The sequence below is a fragment of the Solanum tuberosum genome, unplaced genomic scaffold (genome assembly GCF_000226075.1).
Source record: "Solanum tuberosum cultivar DM 1-3 516 R44 unplaced genomic scaffold, SolTub_3.0 scf00194, whole genome shotgun sequence".
Classification (NCBI taxonomy): domain Eukaryota; kingdom Viridiplantae; phylum Streptophyta; class Magnoliopsida; order Solanales; family Solanaceae; genus Solanum; species Solanum tuberosum.
Genome location: NW_006239120.1, coordinates 385,345 through 393,443, shown reverse-complemented (window position 1 = coordinate 393,443; position 8,099 = coordinate 385,345).

Here is an 8,099-nt window from a genome sequence, read left to right as displayed (position 1 = left end):
GGATAAAACTTGGGTTGGTATTGAAGCATGTAAGAGGAGGTCCAGAAAAGGTAGATGTTGTGAATTATTAGACTAGGAATCCACCACCACCGATTGAGGAATGCTACTATGAGAAGGATATGTACTTGGTCAATGATCAGACCGGGGATTCTGAGCCAACACCCAAGGTTCCAACTCGGATAATTGGCGCCAAGGGTAAGGAAACCAAGGTCGGAACTATAGAAACTACAATCGTGACAACAAATACAATCGGAACAACTATGGCAACAGAAACAATAGGGTTGGTCCTTATGTTCCTCCTACAAATTGGGAATCTGGCAATAGGGAAGCTGGGTAGTATATCACGGATTGAGGATATGATGTATAAGATGATGAAGTGGTTCGATTCAACTGATGAGAATGTGAAGGAGATGCAAAATGACCTCTCTGGAATTGGTCAAAAATTTGATGCACATGCAGTGTCAATCAAGCAACATAAGCAACAGATGAATCAGTTGTCCACTACAGTGAACCTACGTAAGCCTATCACAGTTTCTAGCAACACCATCCAAAATCCAAAGAACGATGGGCATTGTATGGAAGTCACTACTCGAGGGTGTAAACAAATCATAAATACACTTATGACGTCTGAGGTTGAAATTGTGGTAGAAAAAGAAGATGATGAGATTGAGGTTACTGGAGAGTCCAAGAATACTACAGAGAAGGAAGCAGAGATAACTCAAAAAGTTGTTCCCATGCCTAGACCTCAACATCCATTCCCACAGAAGTTGGTAAAGAAGAATGAAGAAGGAAAATACCACAGGTTTATCATTATGTTGAAACAACTTTCTATCAATGTCACGTTGATAAAAGCTTTAGAGCAAATACATGGGCATGTGAAATTCATAAAAGATTTGGTGACTAAGAAGAGGGCCGTGAGTTTTGAAGATGATGGTAGGTTGCAACATTGTAGTGCTATTACGACTAGGTCACTTGTGCAGAAGAAGGAGGATCCTGGTGCTTTCACTATTCCTTGTACCATCGAGTTGTTGCATTTTACGAAGATGTTGTGTGACTTGGTTGCTAGCATTAATATGATGCCATTATCTATTTACAAGAAATTGGGTTTAGAAGCCCCAAATTCGACTGCGATGCGATTACTTATGGTGGATAGAACTGTGAAGAGTCCCATTGATGTTCTCTAAGATGTACTTGTGATGGTGGAGTCATTTATCTTTCCAGCGGATTTTGTGATACTTGATTGTGAGGTTGATTTTGAGGTTCCCATCATCCTTGGGAGACCATTCCTTGCTACTGGGCGCACCTTGGTTGATATGGAAAAAGGGCAGATGAAATTTCGTTTGAATAATGAAGAGGGAACTTTTAATATCTGTAGGTCCATGAAGTAGGAAAGCGATCTCAAATCAGTTTCAGTGGTGAATCATATTGTTGAGCGAGGTTCTTATGTGTCTAATGAAGAGACGTTGGGTGTTGATGCACAGGCAGTGGTAACGATGAATTTTGAGGGTGATGGTATTGAATATTATGATGAATTGGTCGCCACACTTGATAGGTTCAAATTTCGTTCCAAACCAAAGAAATTGGAGTAAGATATGAAGAATCGCGACTCTACACCCGCAAAACTATCTGTTGAAGAGGCTCCGAAATTGGAGCTTAAGGCTCTACCATCACCTTTGAGGTATGTATTCATAGGGAGATTTGATACTTTACCGGTCATCATTGTGGCAAATTTAAATGCGGTACAAGTTGAGTCATTGGTTTTTGTGTTGAAGAGGTTCAAGCGAGCTATTGGGTGGACGATTGCGGAAATTATTGGGATTCCTCCTAGCATTTTCTCTCATAAAATCCAACTGATGTCGGATCACAAGCCTAGTATCAAGCATAAAAGGAGAGTAAATCCGCCTATGTAAGAGTTAGTGAAAAAGGAAATCATCAAGTGGTTGGATGCTGGAGTCATTTATCCCATTGCAGATAGTAGCTGGGTTTGTCTTGTTCAGTGTGTGCCCAAGAAAGGTGGGATTACTGTGGTTCCTAATGCGAAAACTAGCTTCTTCTGATGCGACCTGTGACTGGATGGAGAGTATGCATGGACTACCGAAAATTGAATGCTTTGACAGAGAAGGACCACTTCCCTATGTTGTTCATGGATCAGATGTTGGACCGCCTTGCTGGTACGGGTTGGTATAGCTTTCTTGATGGTTATTCAGGCTACAATCAGATCTCCATTGCTCCGGAAGACCAAGAGAAGACCGCGTTCACTTGCCCTTGTGGGACTTTTGCCTTCAAACGGATGTCATTTGGGTTGTGTAATGCTCCAGCGACCTTCCAATGTTGCATGATGTCGATATTTTCTGATATGGTGCAGAATTCTATTGTAATTATGGATGATTTCTCTATGGTAGGTGACTCATTCGATGGTTGTTTGGATCATTTGGTCGAGGTACTTAAACGGTGTAAAGAGTGTAATCTTGTGCTCAACTGGGAAAAGTGCCACTTCATGGTGAAAGGGATAATTCTTGGGCATCAGATTTCTGAGAAGGGTATTGAGGTTGATAGAGCAAAAGTCGAGGTAATAGAAAAGCTTCCACCACCTATCTCTGTTAAAGGTGTTAGATGTTTTCTTGGGCAGGCAGGCTTTTATAAGAGGTTCATCAAGGATTTCTCCAAAATTACACACCCATTGTGAAAATTGCTCGAAAAGGAGTGTGAGTTTGATTTTGATGATGCTTCTCTAAGAGCTTTTGGAGAGTTGAAAGCAAAGCTAGTTTCTGCACCTATCATTATTTCACCGGATTGGGGGCAACCGTTTGAAATGATGTGTGATGCGAGTGGAGTGACACTTGGTGTGGTATTGGGATAGAGGCAAGAGAAGAATCTTCATCCTATTTACTATGCCAGCAAAGCTCTAAATGTGGCTCAAAAGAATTATACAGTGACTGAATAGGAACTCCTTGTTGTGGTTTTCGCATTCAAGAAATTTCGATCCTACTTGCTTGGTACTAAGGTCATAGAGCATACTGACCATTCTGCATTGAGGTATTTGATGGCTAAGAATGAAGCAAAACCGAGGTTGATCAGATGGGTGTTATTGTTGCAAGAGTTCGATTTTAAGGTGAAAGATAGAAAGGGGACAGAAAATCAAGGTATCGATCACTTGTCCAGATTAAAGGAAGAAGCTATGCTTAAGCTAGGAGATGGGGCTGAAATTGATGATGCTTTTCTGGACGAACATGTATTGGCTGCTGCTCATGATCTGATTCCCTGATTCGCAAACTTTGCTAACTACTTGGGAAGTGATTTGGTTCCATCAGATTTGACTTTTCAACAAAGGAAAAAGTTTATGCATGATGTGAAGAAGTTCTTTTGGGATGAGCCTTATTTGTTCTGTATTTGTCTTCATGGGATTATTCGTTGTTGTGTGCCCGAGGTTTAGATGATGAGTATACTAGAGGCGTGTCATTATTCGCCTATTGGTGGGCATCATAGTGGTATTCGTACTACGCATAAAATTGTGCAGTGTGGGTATTACTGGCCTACCATCCGCCAAGATGCTCATGGTTTTGCCAAGACTGTGATCGTTGCCAAAGAGAAGGACAAATTTCAAAGAGGCAAGAACTACCAATGAATCTGATCTTGGTGATTCAGTTGTTTGATGTATAGGGCTTTCATTTTATGGGTCCATTTGTGAGTTCACATGGGATGAAGTATATTCTTGTTGCGGTTGATTATGTGTCGAAATGGGTCGAAACAATTGCTCTTTCAAAGAATGAAGGTAAAAGTGTCACCGCATTCCTGAAAAAGAATATCTTCTCCAGATTTGGTACACCCAGGGCGATTATCAGCGATGGAGGTTCCCACTTTTGTAATATGTTGTTCAAGGCGTTGCTAGAGAAATATCGAGTCCTCCATAATGTAGCCACTCCTTAATTAGACCATCTCCAACCCATCTCTATTTTACTCTCTATTCTCTATATTTGGAGAGTAAAATAGAGAATGAGTTCTTCAACTACTCTCTATTCTTTAATTATAGAGAGGTGAATAGTAGTTCTCCCAAATTTGGAGAACTACTATTCACCTCTCTATTTTACTTTTTGATTAATATAATATTATTTCTATTATATTACTAATTGAGTCTTTATCATTTTGTAATTATTTTCTAATGTAATATAACATTTAAAAATATATTATTAACAAGTTACTTCTTCCGCCCAAATTAATAATTTTTCTATTTTATTTTTTAAAAGAAATGGTCACTTTAAATACGTAGTTTAAAGTTATTTTAATATTATTTATATTATATAAGATTATTAATTAAGTCTATAATATTTGTAATTATTTTCTAAGTAATATAACAGCTAAAACATGTTATTGATAAGTATACTACTATCCCGAATTAACATTTTTTCTAATTTAATTTATTAATTTTTTTTGTCATTTTTAATATGTAATTTAGATTCTAATTATTTTTCATTATGAAGTATGCACAAAATTTACATGATAATTCAAACAATCTACTTTTATGTCGTAGTGATAAATTATTAAATTATACTTCTTAAAGAGTATGAAAATATTTGATGCAATAGTTCAAAATGGAATAGAGGAACTAAATTAGTACATGAAATAATTGGATACAAGAAGAAATTGTTAATTTAAACAGTTTTTAGCTACACATAAAAAATAAGGACAAAAAATGCTCATTTTGAACTCTGTAATATATTAATTGAACAGTTATGAGAGTAACGTAATAGTCTTGAAAGTTGAGTATTTATGTAAAATTTAAAATATATTATAAACAATATTTATGATGCAATTATATTTCATCAATGATTTCACTTTTATTTTAAGTGTTCGTTAATATGCATTATATATAATATTTATTGCAATTTATGTTATTTAGAAATTTAGAATAAAATATAATTTTATATTAAATGAAGAATTTGAAAAAATAATAATTTTGTATTATATAAATATTATAGAAAAAGAAGAAATGATATATATTATGAAGTAAGAAAATAAGAATAAATAGAAATAATAATATAATATTGATGAGAGAGAAAAATATTCCTTTTTAGAGAGTAAAAAAATGGAGGTTTCCACTTTTGAAATAAGTTGTTCTAGGCGTTGCTAGAGAAATATGGAGTCCGTCACAATGTAGCCACTCCTTTCCATCTGCAGTCTAGTGGGCAAGTTGAAGTGTCCAATAGAGAGATAAAGCAAATCCTTGCTAAGACTGTGAATGCAAATAGAACCCGTTGGTCAAGCAGGCATGATGATGCTTTATGGGCCTATCGCACCGCATTCAAGACTCCCATAGGTATGTGATTAACGTTTCAAAGACACTTCATCAAATTCTAAGTGTCAACGATCTCTAGTCAGTATAATAATCCAACTAAATGAGTTGGGGTCGAATCCCACAGGGAGTGGTACATGTTTAAGATTCAATAGTAAAGTACGAATATGCTCAAGTCAATCATAGGAATAAACATTATCGAATAAAAACATAATTCACATCAGGGGTGACACGAATGTCAAATAACAGGGGCTTTTTGACTGTAAGTATCAACTACAACATCAACAAATAACAAGGAATAACAATAATGAGATGAATTCTTGTGATGTGATTCGCTTATAGACTAATGTAGACAAATGGGTAATTCCAATTGTCAATAAATAGTTGTAAATTAGTGAACAGGGTAAACTATAGAGGAGGTAAATTGTCTCTCGAATAATTTACTCCGATTCAAGTCAGTTTCTTTCGAACACCAACAAGAAGGCAAATAAGAATAGCCTACGCTTTAGTCCATTCATTCTCTCGAGCTGAATGTATGGAAAAGGGTTTAGGATTCACTTTCTCGAGGTGAGCCCATAACAACCCAATATCCACATACCATCAATTCAATAATCTTGGTTTCAAAACCTCTCTCTCGAGAAAGCCAAAAATACGAAGATAGGACTACATTTGTGATGAGTCCTCAGATTGGACTCATTTAGGGCTTTATTTTAATAGAAATAGTGTCTTCAAATGCTTATTTTCTCTCAATATCTTATGAAAACTCTCAAGTTTCATGTATTTGAAGTTTTAATGGAATCATGGACACTTAGCGTAAAAAGGAACAGAAAGGCTGAAAAGAATGAGAAAATCAAGTCCAGAGGATCGCCGAGTCCACTGGGCGAGTCGCCGAAGGGTCTCACTTCGCCTTTTGTTCCACTGTGCTCAGCCTGAAGGAAAGGATCAAGTCTTCGGAAAAAGGGAGTAGTCGGTGCATCACCGAGAAGTTTCACGAAGCAGCACGATGTCGCCTAATGACCTAAAGCACTACGATACCGAAGGATCATGCAAGACGGCGATGAACTACATCAAGGGGAAAATCACTGAGTTGATGTGTGTTGGGCCTCTCTGATAGTCATAGGTTGTGGTGATGCTCTTTTCAAGTCGAAACCTTTGCCTAAATTGTCTTAATAATCGAATGCTTTAGTGCTTGTGTTATGATTTTGAATGAACTGGAAATGGGTGTTGCATACTCGTTGTTAGGTTGATTAGGTGAAGTCTAAGTAGCCCACATATGTAATAAATAACGAAAATTACTCAATGAGGGAATGGGTGACAACATTCTTAAGGGTAATCATAGTTAAATGGCCAAAGTTGACAAAACCAGAAGAAGTCTGAGTAGTCCGGGGTGATGAGAAGTATGGGACTTGTGTAAACTTCATGTATGCATGCTTTGATTGCATTATCAGGGGTTGTAGGGTTGAATTTGAAAGAAATGGGTTGACAATAAACACTTTAGGTAGTTTGGCGAGCTGAATCGAGCTCGCCGAACTGCACGGTGGTTTGCCTAATGTCACCATTTCACCTTTAATTGAATGATGCATGTATAGATTGATCTATTACTTTCGGTGGTAAGTCTGATGTCGCCAAGCACATTCAGCGACTGGCCGAAAGCCTCCTTACCTACCCCTTTGTCTGCACCCTTGTACCATCTATGCATCATTTTCAGCGAAGCAATTAAATGGATGTGCACTTCACCAACTATTTTGGTGAAGCAATTCTACACTCAGGACTTCCCTACCCCTGTTTAAATATTGTCTAACTTTGGCTCAAAATCTTTTACAGAAATGGCAAGACCAAAGGTCGCAGGGAGAGATATGCCACCCCGACATATAAGAGAAAAATATTTCAAAAGAGACAAAAAGATAGTAGAATTGGCAAAAAAGAGAAGAGAAAGTAAGAAAGCAAGCTCCAGCAGAAGGGTCCCCATTGATCCCACTATTCCTTCATGGAAATGCAGAGTCCACAGGGCTATAAACTCCTTTTTGGTAAGCCATGAAGGGGATATAATGGTTGATACTAACATCGTTGCAGAAGCTAAGGAAAATGAACACAATGAGAACCAGAATGACAACCCTGGGACCATTTTTGAATTTTTGGCTAATGCATCCGGCAACAATACCACGACAGATTGAGCAAACGTGTAGACAGGATCCCCTCTTTACCAATTTCTCTGTTCTTTCTTTACTTTAACTGTTGGATACTTATAAAATGCATTTGTGGACATACGCCTTTTATTGTGGTGGGGTGAGGCTTAGCTTTGTTTGCTGGTTATGGATATTTATGTTTTTGTGTACATTTGGGTTGTATGTTCTTTTTAATTTTAGCTTATATTGCTTTACGTGGTTGCTTGAGCTTATTTCTCCTTTATGTTTTTAATTTGCAAAAAGATTTTAACCCTTCCAAAAAAAATTCATTTTTCAAAAAATTTCGCCACCTCTTGTGTTGAAAGTGGTTGTTCTCATACAAATTCGACTCTCGGTTTTGCTCAAATACCGATTACTTGAATAGTGCTCTCAATCGAACAAACATGAATGTGTGGCTATAACGAGACCAAGTGAAGTTGCATAACTAATATGTGAACTCGTTGTATCTCGTTGTGATTAACCATGTATCAAATTGATTCTCGTGTGATGGCCATTGCACACTAGCAAAAGTGTGTAGTCTTGTTTGACTTTAGTGTCGATACCTTGTGTGATGAGCTTATTCTGAACCATGCCCGAATACACCTAGAATTTACCCTGTTAGTCCGATTGATTTACGTAAGGTT